Source organism: Ambystoma mexicanum, chromosome 6p (assembly GCF_040938575.1).
Source record: "Ambystoma mexicanum isolate Mex_15411 chromosome 6p, UKY_AmexF1_1, whole genome shotgun sequence".
Lineage (NCBI taxonomy): Eukaryota > Metazoa > Chordata > Amphibia > Caudata > Ambystomatidae > Ambystoma > Ambystoma mexicanum.
In genome coordinates, this window is record NC_090935.1 from 558,321,091 (window position 1) to 558,345,430 (window position 24,340).

The 24,340-nt window shown below is 45.3% G+C and overlaps 1 protein-coding gene across 2 annotated transcripts in view; it reads left to right on the forward strand.

Moving 5' to 3' along the window:
- Positions 1-24,340, forward strand: part of SREK1 (splicing regulatory glutamic acid and lysine rich protein 1) — a 338,699-nt gene that overhangs the window by 28,088 nt on the left and 286,271 nt on the right. The window lies entirely within an intron of this gene.

A 24,340-nucleotide genomic window follows, 5' to 3' on the forward strand; every position in this document is an offset into this window, starting at 1 on the left:
TGACATAAGGCCCGGGGCTCTGGGTTCCTGGGGGCCTGCTCAATCTAGCTACCTTCTCTGCTGGTGTACCGGCCCCCTACAAGTGGGCCCTGCTTCAGGAGCCTCCTCCTGATAAGTGCAGGTGTGGTCTCCCCCAGCCAATTCCACCTGTAGACTGAGCTGTAACACCTTCATGCTGCTCCAGGCACTCCTTATGCAACTGTGCTTAGGTGTCATTGTGATCCTGTCATTGGGGGAGGATGCCCCCACAGGTGAAGACTCCGGGGGCAGCCAGGACACATCACCGCCAAGGCCCTACAAACTTCACGCAGCCCTCCTTGTGGCTCAGGAGTTCCCTATATACCTCCACCCCTTCAGTCTCCTGTTTATTCTTCAGGACAGTAACAGCTATTGCTTTGAGTTAGGCACATTGCTTATCCTGTGCTGGGCCGGTGTGAAATGCTGCCGTGGCTCCAGAAAGCAGCTAAACCATGTCGGCTGATGTACACTCCTCTTCACTTATCTTTTAGTCATTGCTGTATCGGGAGGCCGCAATGCAGGGGTGTGTGCATTTCCAACCTCCCCTTGCTTACGGGACGCTGTCCCGTCCCTCTTTGCCGTCTCCTCCAACATAGAACATTAAAGGACCATAAAACGAAACACTGGGCTCACCACGGCATGCAGGCCGAAGCTGCCATTGCTGGAAGCTCCCTCCACGTCAGTGTCCTAAGTGACCCTGAGGGCGATTGGGACTAGAGAGATTCCCGCGTGCAAGCCCCCGACTCCATTAAGCAGGCCGGCCGTCCTGTTAGAGACTTCACTCAGCGGCTCAGGCACTGACACTCGACGCCCACCAACCGCACATTCCACGGCTGACAGTCGACCGTGTTGTCGACCGTTGAACCCCACACGGTGTCAAAGGGAAGGTATTCCAAATCATCCGTCCCCTAGGCCATCACGTTCGCTGCATGAGAAGCCCCTGAAATAGATGTCAGTTTCTGACACCGCGTCTAAAACAGACCACCTTTCAGGTGCCGAAGGGCATACGTCCAAAGGCGCTTCAACGGCCCCTTCCACTACCTCTAAGATGAGAGAACTATCAAACGCGTTCTACTGACACTCCTGAAGTCCAAGGCATTGAAATCTTAAATCTTAGGCGCCCCTACCGTCACTAGCCTTTACTTCCTACAGTAAAAGGCGTTATCTTTCAGGGTCCATGCAACAGTCTTCACCAATAGAGAGTACCCTCTACTAATCATCCACAGGATACTCCAGTGTTTCCTAGTTCTACACAATTAACCCCAGAGAGTTTTGATAGGGTAATCCGGAGAATGCCCTGCTTTGTGGATTTCCTTGACCACTACCCTGAGACACATACTAGCCTCAAAGAGCCCTCTCCAGGGGAAGCAGTGGAGGATCTACTAGCAGTCAAAAGATCCTGTTTAGAGCCCAGTACCTCACAGGACACCTCGGGATCTATATTTTGTAGATCCCTCAGGTTCTCAAGATCCTGGGTTTCAAGGGAATCAATATGATGCTGACCAATATTACGACGATTAAGATGTCTGTCATCCAATCATCCGACCATCAGGATCTGCCAGTGGCTGACTCCCCGGTAGATAACCAGCTACAGTACAATGAGCTCTTACTCTAGGCTGCAGATGATTTCACAGTTGACAGACAGGAGGCCCAAATGGATCAGGACTTTGTGGAAGACATTCTTGTGTACAAAAAGTCCATATCAGAATTCATCTCCCTCTTAAAATCCATTCAGACTTATTCAGCCTCCCTTACTAACTCCTAACCCTGCAAGGGCAGTTAACCCCTGCATTGAAAAGATGTTTAGACCGGCCAATTCTGACCCCAATACATCAGAGGTCAGATAAAACCTGACTCCTTTGTTACCACCACAAGGAAGAGGGCGGGCACACTGCAAGCCTCTGCGGAGGCCCCTCCTGATGAGAGCAAAAAGATTTACACTCTGGGTAGACGCGTGGTTTCCTCGGCTACCTACTAGGCAAGAATTGCTTAAAATACCACCCTTTTGGCTAGCTACAATTGCCACAGGTGGGACCAAGTACTACAGCAAATTGAAACAGTTAAACTGAAACCCGAAGAACAATTTGGATGCTGCTGATAATGCAGGTCGGCACTTAAATTAAACTCCACACCTAATTAAGACAATTGGGCTTTAAGCTCAAAACCCTAGCCACCTTGCTAAACATGCTTATTCAGCCTAATGCCCTTTTTGGTAAAGGGGTCGGGACGCCCTTAAAAGTGCAAAGGAGGAGTATGATCTCAAATTTCTTGGCCAGCTATCAAACAAGCCTTTTGTGCCAAGAGGCGCTTTTCACACAAGGCGGTTTCGTGGGCAAAACTCACACCGCTCTTCCAATTATAATCAAATGACACTCTGTTTTCTCATAGTTTTTTTGAAAAATGCCATTCTTACACAATTGTATATATTTCCTATATATTGGTAGAAATACATCTTTGCTCGTTGAATGAATAATTGCAGCCCCTGAAGAAGAGATTTTATCTCGAAACGCGTTGGGCATATCCATATCAACAAATCATCTTTAGGAACATATTTACTCTGAAGTCGGACTCTGATTATTTGGCCAAAGGCCTTACTTTCTAAATACCATATATGTTTAGTTAATGCAACTTATGAATCTCATTTTCTTTTATGAAAAATAAATGTATTGAGCTCTTGTTAGCCATAGATGGTGTGCAGGGGACGGGAGTTCCCAAAGTGGGAACTTAGTGTGTCTTCGTCTGAAACCCCCTGAAGCCAGAGAAGGATGGAGACCTGTGTAGAAGGGGCCTTAGCTGGGACCTTTACCAGGACCGACAAGGATTTGGCAGTTTGGGGGCGTACCTTGGTTTTTGTAAGTTTGTCATCCATAGAAGAATTAAACAATTCCTTGCCATCGAAGGGAAGGTCCTGAAAAGTGGCCAATCACCATCTCGGGGTTCCTCACAGGGACAATCCTCTCTGAACTTTTAAAGCGGCTACAGCTACAAAAGGTCTAGAAGCAGCGGTAGGGCTGCATCAGCCAGAGGCTCCACTTCAACAAAACAATGACACCACGCTCCAGGTCCCCTGCCATGCCACTCCAGTAGGTCATCGCATTTCACAATTTACCCACTCATGGGAGGGGATCACCTCAGACAAGCGGGTACTGTCCATCGTAGCGGGCGGTGTAGGGGAAGCATGGTATCACAAGTTTGATACAGACGAAATAGGTTTAATTTGTAAAACCTTGAGGTTTCTGGGGTTGGCAAGGTCCTACTTTGCCCTATAACTAAGATGGGAGTAGCATGGACCATCAAACGACAAACAAAACAGTCCTAGTGGAGTCGGTCAAATCAAAATGCCCTATGCTAACAAAACTTAATGCCTGCCTTATCTCTTGTACAAAAAGGGTACAATGGAGAGATGTATGCAAAGGAAAAATCATTGTTCAAACAAATAATTGTAGCAGAACCAGCTCTCCTCCCCACGCTAGACCCCACAGAGTAAGGTGCATGATGACACACTTTGCCTTGGGTTTTCAGTACAATAAACCTTTCCAAAACGTGGATTGGGGCCCGTCTGACCTTCCACTTTTAAGTCTCTTTTCACTTACAAATAATATTTCGACAAAGTTCATGCAGGTCCCCTTGTCGGGGCATGTCCAGTACGATGTATGAGAGTGTCTTGTTACTCTGTCACCCTCTTCCTTGGCCCAGTGTATGTGTAAAAAGCAGGGGTGGGGGGAGGGGAGATTTGGGATCTCGGAGAATCCTAAGAAATAGGATGGGTTGGGTAAACAAAAGGGGGGGGAATACCGCATTTCACCATCAGCTTCCTCAAACGCACGCCCCAAAGACCCCTCACCCAGGTGATCCTCCCGCACTGGTCTACCCCCAGGGTCTGGATCCAAAGGCGATGGCAGTGCCCTGGCCACCTGAGAGATCCCTGGGGGCTAGTGGGTGGGACACCCTCTGGTTTCTCACAGCGGTTAATGTATAGAGTTTATACAAAGACCACCCAACCACCCTGCAAGACAAAAGAAAATGACGCAAGAAGAACAGCGTATACTGCTAGAGTAGGTCAAGGATCGCTGTAAAAGGACGCCATAGAAATCTTCCCAGCAAACCAGGTACACAAGAGTATTCAACGTACTTCCGTGTGACAAAATAAATGTCAAAATGCAATTGCGGCCAGCGAACACATGTCAAGACACATGTTTTGCGTGACAACGCTGCAGGAAGAAATCGCCCTACTGAAGGGGACTGTGGCAACATTGGATATGAAGGATGCACAATTTTATATTTCAATGTTCCCAGCACACAGAAAATACCTGCGCTTCAAGATAACAGAACACTACTACCAGTTCAAGGTGCTCCCCTTTGGCATAGCCTCAGCTCCAAGGGTATTCACCAAAGTGCTGGCGGCAGTGGCAACACACTTATTCAGAGAATCAATCCCAGTGTACCCTTATCAGGACGACTAGCTAATAACTGGGGAATGCCCTCAAATTTGCGAGCACAACACCCAAAGAACTATCAACCTTCTGTTCCAATTGGGGTTCTCAACGAGAAAAAATCAAGTCTCGTCCACAGCCAATCAAAGCAATTTTTGTGAGCCATCATAAGGATAAGAGAGGGTCTAGTCTTCCCACTCAAACGAAAGAGTTCAAAATATGCTGTTGCAAATACCTCACTACTTGGTCGCCAAATAACAGTACGCAGGACAATGCACCTGCTCAGGATGATGGCTTCATGTTAGTTCCACGGGCACGGCTGCTCATGCGCCCAATACAGGAGTGGTTAGCAAAACAATGGTCTTAAGCAAGCACTCAGCTCACGGACAGTGGACTCGCACTACAGCCCAAAACCACATCAACCTCCTAGAACTGCTAGCAGTACTCAAGGCCATACAAGCTTTTCAACTGCATCTAGTAGGTCAGACAATACAAGTCTTCACAGACAGCACCATGTTTTACATAAACAAGCAGGGAGGCACACACTCTCTAAGTCTGTCCAGGCTATCCCAGAATATTTGGAAGTGGGTACTGAATCGGAACATGTTCCTAGTTTCTCAACACGTTCCAGGGGAACTCAATCCCTCTGAGCAGAAATCCTCTACCGAAGAGCACGAGTGGCAACTCGACAAAGGAATCCTGAACTAAATTTTCTTCCTATGGGGGGTTATCCTCCTCTAGACTTGTCTGCCACAACCCAAAACGCACAATGCCCAGACTTCGCATCCAGGTTTCCCCAACCTCAATCCAGGAGGGGTGGGGGGGGGGGTGGAATGCCCTGTGGATGAGCTATTCAGGGAAACTTGCCTACGCTTCTCCCCACCACCCCTGTCCCCTCACCCCACCCCCGCAACACCAGTCCTCAGCAGGATAGTACACCAGATGCACCAGGAACAAACGCTTATCCTGATTGCCCCGATGTGGGCAAGACAACCATGGTTTCCACTTCTGCACAAACTGGCAGTGTGTGAACCGATCAAACTCCTGTGCCCCTACAACATGCTGTCCCAGCACGGGGGGACTACTCAATCCACATCCTCATTCTATGATTTCAGGTGCTAGGCTGCCAAGTTCGTAGAGTTTTGACACTTAAAACTACCTCAAAGGTGTATAGATATCCTAAAGGAGGCATGCAAAACCAACACCAGGGACTGCTATTTGAACAAGTGGAAATCATTTGTGGTATGGTGTCGATCACAATCCTTAAATCCAATTCAACGTTCACCATCCAACCTTCTACAGTACATGTTTTATTGGTAATGGCCCAAAATGTCGCCGTCATAATTGCGAAGGCCGAAATGCCAGATTTCTTTTTTAAACCCCTTACCTCCCCCCCCCACCCCCCTTTACACCACATATATGTGGGGGCGGGGTATGGGATATTATAGTAATGTGGGGGGAGTGCGGGGGGTATTCCCCCCCGCATAGCTATGTGGTGTAAAGGGGGTTTAATAAAAAAAAGAAATTTAAGGTCAGCATTTTCGGCCGTCGCAATTGTGTGTGGTCACAGTGATCACATAGATCTGCTTTATCAACTATACTCTGGCCTAGTATTTTAACTCTAGCGGCTCTGTCCGCATACACCACTTCGCAGATGTCTTGGTGGAAAGTTCCTGTTATCAAAGTTTTCATGGAGGGCGTAAGGAGACTATACCCTCCCGTTTCTAACCCTCCACCCTGTTGGGATCTTAATGTTCTCTCAAAGCTCATGGGTCTGTTATTTGAGCCTATGCACAAAGCCAGCCTAAACATCTAACCTACAAAACCACCTTCCTGTTAGCCATCCCCTCGATAAGACTGGTTAGTGAGCAACAGGGATTATCTGTACAAGACCCTTTTTTGTAATACACAAGGACAAGGTGGTCTTTAAAACTACCTTCTTTTTTCCAAAATCCAACTAACTCAGCTGAAAAGTCTCCATACATTAGATGTATGGAGTGTGGTCTTGTACTACATAAACAAAACCTCTAAAGAAAACAAACCAGCTCTTTGTTTCCATAGCACCTTGTAGGGAAGATGATCACATTTCAAACAATACCATCTCCAGATGTATAGTCCAGTGCATACAGCTGTGCTATTCACTAAAAAGAAGACCCTACGTTTCACACCAGGAGCTCTCTCTACCTGAGGTACAGGAGCTACTTGCATACTTTTTCTCAGCACTTCTGCATTGGCACACATTCTAAAGCGGATTCACAGGTGGGACAAGCAGTACTAAAACATCTATTTGCTGGTCTACCTTCTCACAACCCACTTCCTTCTCCAGATAATGCTTGTTAATCTATGCATAGCATGTGATCTAAGTGGATCCACAATTCTCAGAATTCATACATTACTCATCGTAATCTTATTTCTGATGCTTGTATCTGCTTGGATTCACTTGCGCCCACCCTTCCTCCCCTCATGGAGTCGAACGTGCATAGTTGTTTCTTGCTCTATCGCTATGTTTCTGTTTTATTACATCTGTACTCGTACTACACTTCATGCAACCTCCTGTCGGAAACAAAACAATCTGAGGGACCTTGGCGCCTGAAGGACCATGGGCACTGTTGACGTCACATTAGGGATGGTATTACTCGGTCAACGTCCCTTTTTGAGTTTTGAAAACAAATCGTCTAATACTCAGACTACCACTAGATGTCGGCTTATGCAGAGCATGTGTATATAAGCAGATGCAAGCATCCTAAATATGATTACGGTGAGTAATGTATGGTGTGTGTATGTATATATATATCTCTATCTCCTACGTCCCGTCCCTTTTCCCCCATACCTGTGGGATATTCCGTTCTTCGGGACGGGGCCGGAGCACGTTTGATAAAAACCATAAGAATCACTGTAACACTGCCCTCCTGAGCTCCGCATCGCCCTTCAGTCCTTTTCTCCGCGCGGTCGGGGCTGGACGCACTTGCATCATGGGGAGTATTTCTTGTTCCCATTGTCCTTCTGTCCTGCTCCGGTTCTGCGGTCGCGTAGTCAGTCTATGCCGGAGCGTCTGGGATTTGTGTCCTGTTCTTCGTGCGAATGTCGCTTTGCTAGGGCGGATCCCCATTCTCTCTGCTTGGGGTGTCTTGGGCCGTACCACCGCTGGGGATTCGTGCTTCTACTGCGATTCCGTTTCCGTCCGGGCACTCCCAACGCCGTCTTCTTTGGTGGGAGGACGTCTTTCAGCTTGTTCCTCCACCTCATCTTCAGCTTTTCATCGAAGAAAAGAGACGCCTGCTAATTTCCTTACTTTTTAGGGCACCCTGGCCGGGGGACTCCTTCCCGGGGTCTTCTTGGTCCGGGGGGGGGCTTGAGTAGCTCTACCACCAGGATTTCTCCTGAGGTGCCTCACAGGCCTAATAGGCGTACCAGAGTTTTCTCTGAGGGTTCCCACAACGGACCTGCCAAGACCGGAACATGTTCCGAGGATCATCTGTCTGGTGCTAAACGTCAGTCCATTTCATCTGAGGCTTTGGACACCGGGGCATGCCTTGAGGCCTCCTTTTCTGGAGCTTTCTGTACCGGGACGAAACCCGAGGTTCCTCTCTTTGAGGTCTGTACCGACAAAACCGAGAGACCTGCTCTGAAGGTCTTGCCTGTAGGGTGATTCCTCAGCATTCCTGCGCTCAGGGTCGTCGTGATATGGTTCTGTTGAGGGGGGCAAAGAGGGTGGTGGCAAAGAGGGTGGTCATAGACCGTAACTACTCGGTTACCGGCTCTGCCGAGGTTCCTCCTTTGGAGTCTAATTTTGGGGCCACCTCCGAGATGAACAGTAAACATCCGAGACACCCTAGTACCGGCTCTGCTGAGGGTCCTTGTGTCAAGGCTAAGGTGTTCAGTCCCCTGACCAGCCTGAGGGGGCGAGTGCCTCATCTGCACATGTGACGCAGTTCTCTTCAGGCTTTGACAAAATGGCGGCCCAACCCTCCTGGTCCACAGAGGCTATTTTGGATTCTTCCCTTACACCTATGTTTGCGGGTGCGGGGAATCTTAATTTTGGGGCTGAGCAGCCTTTTTCACCTCAGGTGGCGGGTAATGATCAGTTCCGCCCTTCTTATGACTGGCGTGCTCGGATGCCACTGTTTCGCTTCCGCCTACTTCTGCTCCACTCGTCTATGCAGACCCGATTGTTGGTGGGCCTTCCTGGCAACCATCCTCGTGGTGTTTGTGGGGGTATGCCCCATATGAGAGGCCTTTACCTACCCCAGCGCCTAAGCCTTCATCAGAGGATGCATTTTTCAGGAAATTTCAGAGGCTCATGCATTCTTAACCTATGCAAGAGTACTTGAAGGGTATTTTCAAAGAAATTTACCCTGAACCTCTGGCTCCACCTTCCATCCCGGTGGCTCCAGCGGCTCCCGTGGTGGTACCACCTCTTCCTATTGGTCCACCTCCAGCGCTTCCTCTTCTACCCCTGCTGTCTCCCATAGAGAAGACCTCGGTAGAACGGGATAGCACTTTAAAACCTGTGGTGGCCCAGCCGTCTGCTCCCGATTTGCTGGATTACCCTCAAGCAGATCAGGATAGCGATGAGCAGCCCCGCTCTGTCAGAGCATTCCATGACCGGGTTCTTGATATGATGGCCCTCCGCGACATTACAGTACCCGAGGCCCCCGCTGCACAGGAAGGGGTGCTTTCGGGAGCGTTCACCTTGTCACTACAAGAGTGTACCGGCCTGTTCGTCCAAAAGGACGTTTTGGCTGAGGCCCGTAAGGTCTGGGTTAAGCACCACACCGGGCTACATATCAATAACAGAATTGACGCCCGTTACAGGCTTCCCACCTCCGAGGAGATAGCCTTGGCGTCTTGTCCGCTCCCTTCCTCTGCGGCGGCTGCGGCCATGCTTCAATCACAGACAACCTCTGCGGGTCAGATTCTCTCCAAGGAAGATAAGATTCTGGACTCCTTGGGCAAGAAAGTCTTTGCCAACTCTGCACTGCAACTTCGCCAAGCAAATACAGAGCTGATCTGGCAGCAGCTAATACGAAGCTGTGGAAGGAGTTGTCTGATTTCCAGGAGTGTATTCCTGCATGGGCTAGACGACTTCAAAGCCGGTTTGTCGTTCGCCAGGGTGTTGGCACAAGATCTCCTGGAAGCTGCGGCACACCACGTGGATACCTCCGCTCGAGGCCTGATGGTGGGAATTGAGACCTCCCGCCAGGCGTGGCTCCATGCGACAAAGTTTTCGGAGGAGGTGCAAGATAAAGTTTGGGACCTTCCATTCGATGGCAAGAATTGTTTAATTCTTCTATGGATGACGAACTTACAAAAACCAAGGTACGCACCCAAACTGCCAAATCTTTGTCGGGCCTGGTAAAGGTCCCAGCTAAGGCCCCTTCTACACAGGTCTCTATCCTTAACTGGCTTCTGGGGGTTTCAGACGACGACACAATAAGTTCCCACTTTGGGAACTTCCGTCCCCTGCACCCTATCTATGGCTAACAAGAGCTCAATACATTTATTTTTCATAAAAGAAAATGAGATTCATAAGTTGCATTAACTAAACATATGATATTTAGAAAGTAAGGCCTTTGGCCAAATAATCAGGGTCCGACTTCAGTGTAAATATGTTCCTGAAGATGATTTATTTGTTGATATGGATATGCCCAACGCGTTTCGAGATAAAATCTCTTCTTCAGGGGCTGCAATTATTCATTCAATGATCAAAGATGTATTTCTATAAATACATAGGAAATATATACAATTGTGTAAGAATGCCATTTTCAAAAAAACTTTATGGGAAAACAAAGAGTGTCATTTGGAAGTATCAAACATGATAGGTGGTCTTGTAAGGCCTGCTAAGGCTAAAAATTGGCAAATCCCTTTGGTTCATTGTTTTCTTAATCCACAAGCAGAATGTTCGACATTTGTATCAACCTTTATGGGGTAGACTAGTTCAACCTTTCACCATCTCAAAGGTCCCCAATCATAAAAGGAATGAAAAATTGTAATACAAACTCCTACTTCCATCTAAAACTGTATATTTTTGTTTAAATCACTATATATACATGGTAATTCAGTCGGTACCCAAGAGATGCGTAACCTTATAGCCCAAAATATAGGTCTGTAATAGACCGTCAGCATTGTACACATAATGTGTTAAGAAAAAGCGTACCGTATTCTCCTAATTAATAGGGATCGCGGAAGATTGTATTCGTATAGTAAAGTAGTCATGGACTCAGTAATGAAGATGTTGGTAGGATAGGTAACCCTTCATCCGTCCATGGGTAATGGTATAAGGATACTCTTTGAACACAAAGTAGAGGTAAGGGTGCCACGTGTTAGTAATAGAAAGAGCATTCCGTCATAAAGTGATAGGCTGTCATGGTAAAGTGGATGAGCCTCCTAGAGGTACATCGCATGAAAACACATGCAGTTACTTACTGGAATCTAGCTTAGAGGTGAGTGAGAGCAGAAGCCGATCCAACCGAACGCCGTAGCTTCGCTAGACAAGATGGGTGATATTATATGCGTCATACTAGTGGCGCCATCACGTGATAACATGAGTGACATCAGTTGTAAACAACAATGTGCACGGCATTATAATACGTTTGTGTAGTCTATAAGAGTTAACTCATTGCCGCTATAGCCGTCAGTCTACAGTGGGTATGTCAGTCCTAAGATGCATGTAAGAATTAAGTGAGTGTTTTTTTCAAAAAAAGGAAGGAGTCAAAATGATGTGACTCGATGTGACATGGTCTTAACATTGTTGCCATTCTCATCAATGTAATGGTAAGAGTAAATCAGGCACTGGATGTGTTCAGTAGCAAGGTAAGTAATATTAGAAAAGGAAGTCAAAATGATGTAACGTCATCTTTACATTGTTGCCATTCTCATCAATGTAACGGTTAGAGTAGATCAGGCACTGGATGTTCTCAATGGGAGGGTGAGTAATATATAGTCCGGTGATGGAGTAAGTACACGGTCGTAACCTATTTGAGTGTTATTCCAAGGCATATTCTAGATCCAATGAGCAATAGTTTGCTGTGCTGTCTCCAGTGTGGAGTTAACAATCTATTGAGGGCTGTATACATTCACAGGACATAATTAGCATGGTGATGTAACAACAAGCTGTCTCTGTTATGAGTTCACATTCTATGTAGGTGTTTCCCAGCCAATGTCTGTGTCACATATCTATAAATCACAGTCAATCAAGTTTAAGTTCCCCAAGGTGGTGGAATCACTATTTCATGATTTAATTATGAGGAACTCTTATTAGAAAGTGTATGTTTAAAGAAATGGGCCCAAATAGAAATCTTCATTTAGACCATGGGGACTGACTGCGTCTAGTCTGTGGATCTCAATTGTGAGCTATTGTGACCATTTTCTTTGAAATGTCTAAATACTAGAGATTTTTCATTGCTGGTCCTGATGTTGGATTTATGTTCTGTCCAGCGATCCTTGGCTTTTCGGATTGTTTTGCCAATGTAATATTTCCCGCAAGGGCATCTGAGTGCATAAATCACATTCTTGTTATCGCAAGTTGCATGGTCCTTGAGGAATATCTTTTTGCCATTGCTAGGATGGCGAATGTATTCTCCTTTTAATTATTTGTACAATGCTGGCAGTGTAGACAAGGGTAAGTACCTGGTTTCTGTTTTCTCAGGGATGTTTGTTCTGTGGATCTTCTTTTTTCCGCTTTCACCTGACTGTCCTTAAAGTTTTTGCCCCTTTTGTAAGCCAACATTGGTGGTTCCGAGAACAATGGCTAGAGTATTCCAGAGTGTGGATAAGTCTAGAAATGTGTTTTTTTTTTTTTTTTTTTTTTTTTAATTCGTTTTATTTTTTTTTAAATGTGTTTATTTTTTTTCTTCCAAGAGGTGTCTGGTCTTGCTAGTCCCTCGGTTCGACTCACTGCTATTTCTAGTGTTTCATTCGGAAAACCTCTCTTCTTGAATCTTTCCTTAATGTCATCATATTCGCCTTGGAGTTTTGTGGTATCTGAAGTAATCCTTTTTAATCTGAGCATCTGACTAAACGGTAAGTTGTCCTTGAGATGAGTGGGGTGGAAGCTGTCAAAATGTAAAGTACTGTTACAATCCGTCGGTTTCCTTTAGATGCTGGTCTGTAGAGTATTCCCAATTTTTTCAATGTTGATGTCCAGAAAGTGTATGTGGGGTTGGCCTCTCTCCAGAGTGAAGGTAATTCTCTCGTTGCAGCTGTTGAGATATTGAAAGAACTGATTGAGTTCCTCTCTCGTGCCTTGCCTGATTCCAAAAATATCATCAATGAACCTTTTCCAAAATAGAATCTTATTTTTCCAAGGGTCTTTACTCAGTACATAAGTTCCCTCAAAGTGGAACATGAAAATGTTTGCATATGATGGTGCTACTGATGAGCCCATAGATGTACCGGCCGTTTGCAGATAGTATTTTCCATTGAACTTGAAATAGTTGTTGAACAGAATCAAATTGATTAATTATATGGCGAAGACCTTGTGAATCTTAATGTCTGTATGTTTGAGGAGAAACCATTCTAGTGAGTCTATCCCTTGTTGGTGTGGGATCGAGGTGTACAAACTGTTGACATCCAGTGTGAAGAAAATCACTGCGGGATTGTCGATCTGTACTTAATGAAGTCTGAGGAAGTGTGCTGTGTCTTTTAGATGGGTCGTTGTTTTTTGGACATGTGGTTGTAAGGCCTGGTCCAAGTACACCGCTAGAGGATGAAATACACTTTCGGTACCAGCCACGATGGGCCTAAATGGAGGATTGGTGTTTTTGTGGATTTTTGGGAGAGTGTAGAAGACCAGGGTTACTGGAAATGTCTTCATTAAGTAGTCACTGGTATGATCAGATATCCAATCCATTTCAGACACTTTCTCGACTGTTTTCTTGATGATTTCCTTTATAGGGATAATGGGATCTGAGTCTAGAACCAAGTAGGTTCCCTGATCGTTAAGTAGATTCAAACAGCCTGCATTATAGAAGTCGGTGTCCATTAATACGAGCGCTCCACCTTTATCTGCTGGTTTTAATGTTAGGGTGGGATCCTCTGCTAGTTCTTTGATCAGTTTGAGTTGATATTTTCTGATGTTACTTCTTTTAGGAGTGTTGTATTTGAGGCGTTTCAGGTCTTTGGCTGTTTTGAATTTGAAAAGGTTAATCACCGGATGATTGATTTGCGGGTGAAATGAACTTTTGTTTTTCAATTCAAGGTAGTCATGTTTTTTCTGCTGTACTGTGGATTCTGGAAGTGAGTCAAAAAAGACTGAGTTCCATTTTACGTATGAGCTTGAAGAAGTTGACTTCCTCTTCAAAGTTGTTGGTGTTGGAGGTCGGGATAGATGATAGCCCCAGGTTGAGTGTGTCAATTTGTGGTTTAGTGAGTTGTTTTGAAGAAATGTTGAGAATGATCGATTCTGTTACTTGTTCTTTAGTCGTGGTTTTCTTTTTGCCTCTTCAGGTTTTCCTCCTCCTAAAAAAGACGCCGTAGAAGTTGTCGGAATACTAGTTTCTGGCTGCACAGATGTATCTGATGGTTTTGCTGGACCATTCGCCGGTTCAGTCTCGGTTGGTGGATGCCGAATATCTTGCTCTCCACTCGTGACATCTCTACTGTCACTATTGTTCGTTGGTCCTCGTGGTCCTGGTTGTCTAGGAGGTCTTGTTGGTCCAGGTTGGGTATTATAAAATTCTTGCCACGTGTAAACTATATCCCGGGCATAGTCTAGTGTATCTCGTCTGAATTTTCTGATCTTCCTTTGTTCGATTTCTCTTTTGTAGCTGTCTAGTTTCCTGTTGGTATCTTCTAGTATGGTTTTTAGGTCCACGGCAGATTTGAACTTTTACAGTTGTGATGTTAGATCATCAATTTCTTGATTGATAAGGAATCTGCCAGTTCCTCAATGGTTAAAGGAATCGGGTCCAATGAGCATTTATTGAGGATTAGCTCCAACTGTTTAATGAATGATTGGTTATCTCTACATAGTGTGGGTCTGAGGTAGACTCGCAGACCTCTAGGAATCTTTTTGATTTTGTAATATTGCGCTAAAGTTGTGGCATGTAATTTTTGCAATATTTCCCTTCGTATCAATTTTTCTAGTTTAAAGATTAGTCTCTCTGGATTATCATCTCCCACTGACTCTTTGTCAGTGTCTTTAATGAGACCTAAGATGCGATTGGCCTCTTCTTCAGAAAACGCAAAAGTAGTTACTTCTTTATCGGTGAGTGTGTTTATTTTAGAAAATGACATACTTTGGTGTAGGTGCTGGTGTGTGGAATATGCCAACCCAAGAGTTAATTGGGAAAACTGTATAACAAAATGGAGAGTAAAACACCAAGCACTCTGAGTTATCTTTGTACCATGTTTAAATAGGGCAGGGCCAGTTTTTAGGCACTGTGGGACAAACGAGTGTAATATTTAGAGCTGTTCAAGGTGCAAGTTTGTATTACAATTTTACATTCCTTTATGATTGGGGACATTTGAGATGGTGAAAGGTTGAACTAGTCTACCCCATAAAGGTTGATACAAATGTAGAACATTCTGCTTGTGGATTAAGAAAACGATGAACCAAAGGGATTTGCCAATTTTTAGCCTTAGCAGGTCTTACTAGACCACCTATCATGTTTGATACACCCCCGAATTACTTTGTTTTCTCATAAAAAGTTTTTTTGAAAATGGCATTCTGACACAATTGTATATATTTCCTTTTGTATTTATAGAAATAAATCTTTGATTGTTGAATGAATAATTGCAGCCCCTGAAGAAGAGAATTTATCTCGAAACGAGTTGGGCATATCCATATCAACAAATCATCTTTAAGAACATATTTACTCTGAAGTCGGACCCTGATTATTTGGCCAAAGGCGTTACTTTCTAAATACCATATGCATTTAGTTAATGCAACTTATGATTCTCATTTTTTTTATATGAAAAATAAATGTATTGAGCTCTTGTTAGCCATAGATAGTGTGCAGGGGATGGGAGTTCCCAAAGTGGGAACTTATTGTGTCTTCGTTTGGATGTACAGCCCTTATGCCAGGGCTGCCAACCTTCTCCTCTGTACCTTGAACAGCTCTAAATATTAGACTCTTTTGTCCCAGAGTGTCTAAAAACTGGGCCCACCCTATTTAAACGTGCTACAAAGATATAACTCAGAGTGCTTGGTGTTTTACTCTCTACTTCAGGGGGTTTCAGGACAGCCGGGCACGCAGAACTGAACCTCTGGTTGGCGGCACCCGTCAAACAACAACGTGGTCGGTTTTTCTCTTGGCCATCAGCCTCCTCTCCAGGGGCAACCCTCCCCCCTCCCTTCCAACAGATCGGGACACCCTGCCTCAGAGCCGAGGTTCAGAAGCTTCTAGTCCTGAAGGCAGTGGAACCTGTTCCCATCGGGGAACAAGGGGAGGGCTTCTACTCTCGTCTGCTCACGGTGCCCAAACCCAACCAGGCTGACCTGCACTCCATCCTCTACCTTTCCCAGTTCAACCTTCCCCAAAAAAAATTCAAGCTGATCACACCCTGCCAAATAAAGTCCTCTCTTCGGAAGGGCAACTGGCTCAGTGTTGTGGACCTTCAGGACGCATATATGCACATCCTGATATGGAGGCTGCATCGAAAATATCTGCGGTTCTGCCTGGGAGGGGAGCACTTCCAGTTCCGTGTGCTCCCTTTTGGTCTCAGCTCGGCGCTGCGTGTCTTTACGAAGATGTCGGTCATCGCAGCTTTCCTTCAGCTACAACGGGTTCATGTATATCCGAACGACTGGCTCCTACGCAGCCCTTGTCCACTGATGGCTTTGAGCAATCTCCAGTGTCTCCTCCAGCTCCTGCTCAATCTTGGGCTGTCGGTGAACTGGTGGAAATCTTCCATGACGGTTTCCCAAGACATGATCTTCCTGGGTTTCCGTTGGAACATGATCAACTCCAGGGTGTATTTGACGGTGGACATGGAAGTCCTCTCCTCCATTTTTCACCAATGTGACACTCCAGAATTGCGACTGCGACGAACAGGAAACTTCCTCTCTATGCATCCAGGAACAGTCTAGGGGCCTCCTCTCTAGGGGATGCTCTCGGGATTACGTGGCCCAACATGAAGGCTTATGCCTTTCCGCCTTTTTCTCTGATTCATCGGTCACTCTGCAATCTCAGGAATACATCGAATTGCATTCTCCTGTTCATAGCTCCTTGGTGACCAGCCAGATTCTGGTTTTCGGAAATTCAGCATCTGTCGATTTGTCCTCCAATCAGACTGCCGTCGGTTCCCAACCTGCTTCACCAGTGCGATCAGCAGATATGGCACCCCCTCCCCCAAATCATTCAATTTGGCGGCCTGGTGCCGGAATTGAAAACCTTAGCGCAGTTTAACCTGTCAGTGGACAATATGCGTATTATACAAGCGGCCAGGGAGTCCTCTGTGAGGTCTCAGTATGTGGCTCTGTTTTTGTCAGTGCTGTTTAGCTAAGCAGCTGGACCCCAGACATGCTACGATTTCTTTCTGTCCTTTCGTTCATTTCTCATCTGGCAGCTTCGGGCATTCATGTCTTGTAGGACTTATTTGGCGGCTATTGCCACCTACCTGTCCACTGACAGCTGTCCTTTTTTTTTTGATGAACCCAGTCATTAAAAGGCTTTTCGTAGGTTTATTGCATCTCTTTCCACTTGTTCGTTTCGCAATCCTCATCCAAAGTGAGATTTAAATGTGGTTCTGACCGCCTTATGCCATAAACCTTTTGAACCCATGGCTACAGCGGATCTAAAGTACCTTTCATGGAAGGTTGCCTTTTTGATTGCAGTGACTTTGGCAAGGCGAGTAAGTGAGCTTCAAGCTTTCTCTGTGGAACATCCGTTCCTCATCTTCCATAAGGATAAGGTTGTGCTCCACACTCATCCTTCTTTCCTGCCTAAAATGGTTACCGATTTTAATTTGAATCAATCTATCTCTTTAACTGTCTTTTTTCCTAACCCGGCCTCAGATGCCGAGATAGTATTACACAATTTGGATGTCAGACGAGCTCTGAAGTTCTATCTGGACCGAACTGAACGCGGGAGCTCCTCCCAACTCTGTTACGTGCGGAGATCCGAATGGAAAACCTGCTTCAAAGGCTATCTCCCGATGGATTGCCTCCTGTATTTCAGAAGCGTATACCATTCAGGGCCTTCAACCTCCGAAGGGCATTCATGCCCATCTTGTACGTGGCAAAGCGGCTGCTGTTGCCTTCCAAGGGAGACCATTGCCAAGGCAGCTACGTGAGCTTCCCCATCAGCTTTTTGTAAGTATTACTGCTTGGACCTGAGGTCCAGGGCCGATGCTCAATTTGGTCAGGCTGTTCTTTAAAACCTTTTCCCATAAGGATGTTCCATCCACCTGTATTATATGTGAGGTGTGCTTTGGAATCTCCCACAAGTATGGAGGAAAGGGGATGGGACGTAGGAGTATAACAAAATTACTCACCGTAGTGACTACGTTACTCCTAGTTGCATAGTCCCCTTTCCTCCATATGCCCGCCCGCCGTCCCCTATAATAAATATACTCTTATTGCTTAAATGGTCGCAGACCTGGCGATAGAAAAGGACTGACGGGCGATGAGCGGGGTGTTAGGCAGAATCCTATGGGAGCACTACAGAAGATTAGGACTACAGGTATATGCAATATAGCCCCTTTGGTATCAGTCTGTACCACACAGATTTAGTTGGTAGCTGTGGCTGAGCAGTCAGACTTATCTCAAGAGGGAGATGAGCAGTATTCAGGGTTTGCACAATAGGGCTACAGTACTATGGAACAAGGAAACACTGACCAAAGCTTTGTATCAAAAAGATATATTTGTTTTACATAGTCTTAAATCCGCACACAAATCACTATCTTTAAAGCAAGTTAAAACAGTCAAGAAAAGTATACACAACTCCCTATTTAAATTATAGACAAGTTTGAGCAAGTGTGAAAACTGAGCAAAACGGCACAGTGAAAACCGAGCAGAAATGGCACTCTAACACATTTTTCAGAGGGAGGGAAAGGAAAAGTTTATACAGGGTTAGACTCCTAAACATACCAGCAACACTTCCCAATTGAATTGTGAACAAGTTAGGCACGGCAGTACTTGAGCATAAGCAATACTTAGGTGAAAACCGAGAAAAATGGCATTTCAACAATATATAAAGGGGAAGGAAATGTGGTTATAAGAGTTTAGGTGCACCAACACATTTCGTTATGAAAAGCAATCTAGAGAAGGCACTGTAACTGAAATAGCCAGTCAATAGGCCTGTGCCAGAGTCAATGGGACAAGGCAAAGTGCCAAGGGTCAAACGGTTCTAGTAGATGCAGTCAAGTCTTTGTTTAACGATTTGAAAAGGCGGTTTCAGAAGGTAAAAGATGTTAGACGAAAGGGGCGGCCAGCCCAAAAGGTAAGTAAAGGATTTAAAACACCTTTAGCAGTACCCAGCGAAATGAGAGGCCTGGTGGAACAATGTACCTTGAAAGAGGAGGAGGCTCCTGCGGTGGAGGTAGTTCCTGCAGTTTGGGAGATCCAGCAGAGGAAGAGAGGCTCTCGTGGAGGAAGGCTCGAGTTACTGCACTGCCCAGGGATGAAGCCAGCCGCGGTGATGCCAAAACGGAATAAAAGGTACGCTCCTTTAAATCGCCGTCGTGGTGGACGGGTGCCTGGCTATCCAGTCTCCAGAGTGCTTGGCACTGGCGATTCGACCAAGGCAGGTCCTGGAAGGCGATTGGCGAACTGGTTTGCCCCACGAGCTCAAGGGAAGAAGACTCTTGCAGGTGAAGATCTTCTCGGGTCGTTTGAGAAAAGTGGTGAGGATCTGCAGCAGGGCTTCACCGGTGGTTGTCGTTGCAGATGTCTTCAGCTTCTCGCCTCTTCGGGTTTCTCACGTCCAGTGGCGACGTCTGTCTTCCAGTCCGGAGGTCCCTGCTTGTATGCAGAAAACACCCCATTCATACAGCCTAGCTGTCACTCATAGAACGGGGTGGCTATCCTGGCGGGATAACACCCCCCCAACCCCCCAGCCTATCAGGGCAGAGTGCGACTTGGGTTGCTTAGGCAACCCTGTCCAGGGTGCCTGTTCCCCCTCCCACACATCCTGTCTACCCCAGACTCAGTGGCGCCGAAAGGAGGGCTTCTGTGTAGAAGCCCGCTAAAAGGACGAACAAAGGATCCCCAACCTGGGTTAGGATTTCAGAGAAAGACACGAGAAAGAAATAATATCAAAGATCTGGCAATAAAAACCTACCGGAGTAAAGTTAATACAAAGATATGCTATGCTAGAGGCTGTCAGTAAAAGTGGTAGCCGCGAACAATGGGAAAATCCCATAGGAAAATATTCGCGGTCGAATATTTACAGTAGTAACCACTGCCACCAGCCAGAAACTTTGGAGAGGGACTGGACAGTACCCTCTCGAAAATTAACACCAGGGAAAAACTATTAACCCTTGCCACTACCTCCATAGTAAGATGGTGTGTACTGGTTTTGTTCGTAACTATTGACTAGTAAAGTCAATGGGGACTTTACATGCCCTGGGAGACAGTAGTCAGTCCCAGGGTATGGAGTCTATGTTTGGGGGTCACTGTGACACCCCTGTTACTGCACTGAGGGTGCTGTGTAACACACATGTAAAAAGATACCACCTATGAGGGTGAGAATAACCCCATAGACCATAAGCACAAAAAATAGCCTAGAACACACATCAGCAAAATGTCTAAGAGTGGGGAAAAAGAGTCTCCCTCTTAGCAGGAGTAAAAAGTAAACCCTTCAAATCCAGCAAAGCTGCCGGGGGACTCTATAGGTAAGGGAATTGAGCCTTCGAAGGGAATTCTCCCTAACACGGGGCAGAGCTCAGGAGGGCGGGGTTACGGCCGCATGCGGTACCCCGCGTAAAAAGAGAAGGACAAAACATTTTCATTTTTGATGCTTTTTAATAAAAGTGCTCCAGTCCTATATGGAGGAAAAGGGACTATGGACTAGGAGTAAGGTAGTCACTGCGGTGAGTAACTTTATTATTAGACCCAAACAGCTGGGAAGCACGGTTCAGACAGCCCAGTGGAACTGAACGGAATTAAATGAGCTGTCAAAGCTAAACACTTTAGACCCAATTTACAAAATTATTTTATGGCAGGTCACAGGAGCTGATTGGTGGAACTACATCAGTCCCTTATATGCATGTATACATTAAGTGACCCTGATTGGGTGGAACCTTTCTTTGGCCAAAAATCACATTAACAACACCCCTTGTGAGCTCACAAACCTCAAACCGCCCATCCAATTATGTGATTTTGCTGATTAGTCAAAAACACTTGTTTGTCATCAGTTGACAATTCCCAATATACAAAATGGCTTGAGATGGCAAGGAACAAGACATTCACACCAAGTCTGACCAATGATGTGCCTCGCAGACATCAGCTAGGGCCCTGTACAATGTTGCACCCTAGGGACACTGAAACCTCCATTTATTGGCTCCCTATTGCGTGCCCCATAACCCACACCCCAATGCTCTGGCCTCCCAGCTACCTTCTCACGCCTTGCTAAGTGTATGCTGAAACTCGATACACCATGGCTGGATTTTAATGCTCTGTATTTCATTTCTAGTTCTCTGCCAAATCTTCTCGTGCACCCAGGTGTCTAGCTCATTGCCCTTGAAAGTATCGCTTGGAGTGGTTTCAGCTGGATTGCATTCTCCTGGGGAACTTAAGCCATGCAATAAATCTGCAGTGTTCCTGCAGAATGTGTTAAGGATTTCAATCAGGCGACACGCACACCTTGGTCTCGGCCTAGTATGTAGCACCTAACTGTGTTGCTTTTCTCCTTATTTACGTGGATTCACTTTTGCGGTGATACTCATATCACGCCCCCTTTTCAAATACCCCGGGTCACAATGTACCATGAACCAGGCTGGTCGGTCAAATGCAATAGTTATTTATTTAAAATTCAAAAGAAATCACCCACTTTTTAATATGGGGCTGCAATCACCAATGGGGTGATGGTTACGATGAGAATGTGAGCAATGCGCTGGGTTCGACATTTTAGTGCAGCATATACACAGCGCAACCGAATAGGAGCACTTTTTGATTTAGGACAAGATAGCACCCAAGTTAGAATTTTCCTCAACCCACCAATAATCAATTCTGAGTGGATACAAAGAAGCAGCAGGTAGGTACTCGGTAATAAACTGAATCTAAATCTGACCCCCCCCCCCCCCCAAATAAGAGAGAGAAAACTGATTTTAAACCCCTTGCAATGTGGTGAACTGACACTCTGAAATGGATAAATCAATAATGAATGTGTCTTGAAAACCTTGAAGCAAATCCGATTCCTTACTAAAGCAACCATGCAAAGATACTAACAATCTCAAAGAATGGATTACCAAAAGCATACAGTTCACTGAGTGGAAAGTTTAAAACAGATTGCAGTCAAATAACACTATTAAAATGTACACTTTTGCAATTCCTGCATAAAATTACCCAAACGGTTTTTAATAGAAACTGGTGAAATACACTAATTTGGAGTGCGGTTTATGTTGGGGGATAGGTAGATACCACAGGTACATAATGGAATAGAAAGTAAGTCTCTAGCTGGTAAATTGAAAGAGTTATGTATTATATCAGGAGGCGCACCTTGAGTGAAATGAAGGGTGAAATGGGAAAGGAAATCAGTTTGTGAAAAGAACAGTTTTACTTTAAACTATATTTAATGACTAAGAAAAGAGGAACCCCCACCTGTGAATTCTCTAAGTTGCGCTGCAGATGTAACCCTTCCCGCAGTGTACCCCTTTTCTTTAAGGAAAATTACTTTATTTAATCAAAATATTGTTAATGACACATGATCTATGAAAGAACGAAATGAAGAGAAAAGTAGAGCTGATGCTTGGAGATTAATGACAAAATGCACAGAGAATTCTGACAGTTGGACAAGTTATCAGGATAAGGATAGGATGACTTATAGAGTGGGGTGAGGACAATGCAAGACCAGGTATAATATGGATTTCTATGGGGTGATGAAATACTCACAATCCACTTTTTAGTTTGGGCTTTTTGGACAGTCAACCGGGTCTGGTCACTACACGGCAGCTGTGCGGTTCTGGTCACCGGCTGGCAAGGACTGGACGGGCAATTCTGGTCACTTGATACTATAGGTCATCAGGATAGCCGGATGGCAGCCGCATGCAATTAGTGGCAGCAAGCCAGGCTGGTCAGGATGCAAAAGGTACCAGAGCTTTCCCCTTGTTAATGGGAAATTTAGTGGGTTTTTAGATTTGAGACCTTGCTGGGAATGGGGATCAGCACTGCTTGGGTTTTGCAGTGGGCCCTGGAGTAGGATCAGCAGTGCTTGGCCTTGTAGTTGGAGTCTGGATCTGGAAGGTGACTGGAACAGGAACGCAGCGCAGGAAATCGGGAAGAGTGTGTGTCTAGAGTCTTGTCAGGGACCCTTATTTATAATGCATAATGACATCAAAGTATAGGCTGGGCAGGGTTAACGAAGCATGCCTCTAAACTACTTGGACAGTGGTGCTTGGTAGTCTCCGCCTGGCTCTCAACTGGTTGGATTTCTAAGAGAGTGATGTCAGGTTTATGAGGAGAGTTTTACAATGTCCAATAACTCCCACACTTATTTTGCCAAAAACATACATTTATAGAATGGCAATCTCTTAGAAAGTTATATACACAGGTTACATATTTTGTGCAGCACATATCAGTCCAATCCTCTAGCCTGTGGGACCTTGTTTCGCCCTTCTGATACATTTTGGTAATTTTTCAGATTCGGCCTAAAATTCCATAACTTTATACACAGATGCGAATTATCCCAAGGGATGTATGTTTGCAACATTGATACTTTTATATTTATCCTCAATACTTTGCCCTTTCTGTCCCCAAGGTGTCACTGAATTCTACCATCTCTCAAAAGAAAGCACAAAAAAATCTCTCTTAAACTGCAAAATGTTAACTATTTTTAAAAGTCTTGATGCAGAGATAGAAGTCTTTGAAGTTTATTCCTGAAATAGTCTTTGGGAACAAATGGCAGTCCCTTTGTCCCTGGGTCATTTTTTTATCTTTCTTTCAACTGCCGCCAACTGTCATTTCCCTCAGAGCATGGTGGGTGTTTCTCCCTTGATTGATGATTTATTGCCCCTTCACACTTCAGACTTCCTTCCCTGGGAGCTTCATTGTCAGGGTTCCAGCAGAGACGAAAGTCTTTTCAACCCCGTAATTATCAGGGGGTTGTCCGTATCTGCTGAGAGAGAGCCCTCCTTTTGGTGCCACCCCTCCAAGCAGAAACCTGTTTTTCAACTTGCAACTCCAGCCACTATAATTTTAACCTTTTATTTTCTGATCTTAGATCCAGAATTAAAACAAGCCTGTTGCATAAAATAACCCATGTTATATAGTCACACCAGCAACAAACCCCTTCATGTTGCTAAAGACTGGCAGGCTTTCATTCACCAGTGTACCTTTCCAACACACAGGCATTTGTTTTTGCAAAGGCCCATTTTTGTACACGTTGTGTAGCTGGCCTTCTTAAATTCAACTTTTCATCTCCCGCAGATTCTCACTGTCTTGCAGCTGTAGTTATTCTCTTGAATGCTGGAGTTGGTCTGCAGCATAGATGCATTGAAACAGACATGGCTCAGCTAGTTAGTCTCTCTCTGAACAGCTGAGTTTTGGATACTTTTGCAAAGAAAATGACTTGTGTTTCCCATGTATGTAAAAGTAAAGTTCCTGGTTGATTTAAAAAAAAAAAAAAAAAGTTGGTTTGACAGGACTTGTCTATTCAGAATCATGCCTGGTTTTGCTGAGGCACAGTGCGACACACAGGGCTTGGTAGGGCTTATTAATCACAGTGGCTTTTTAAGGAACGGAGGGAATTGGCATCACAGCCGCAATATTTAAAGGTGAAAAGGGGTTT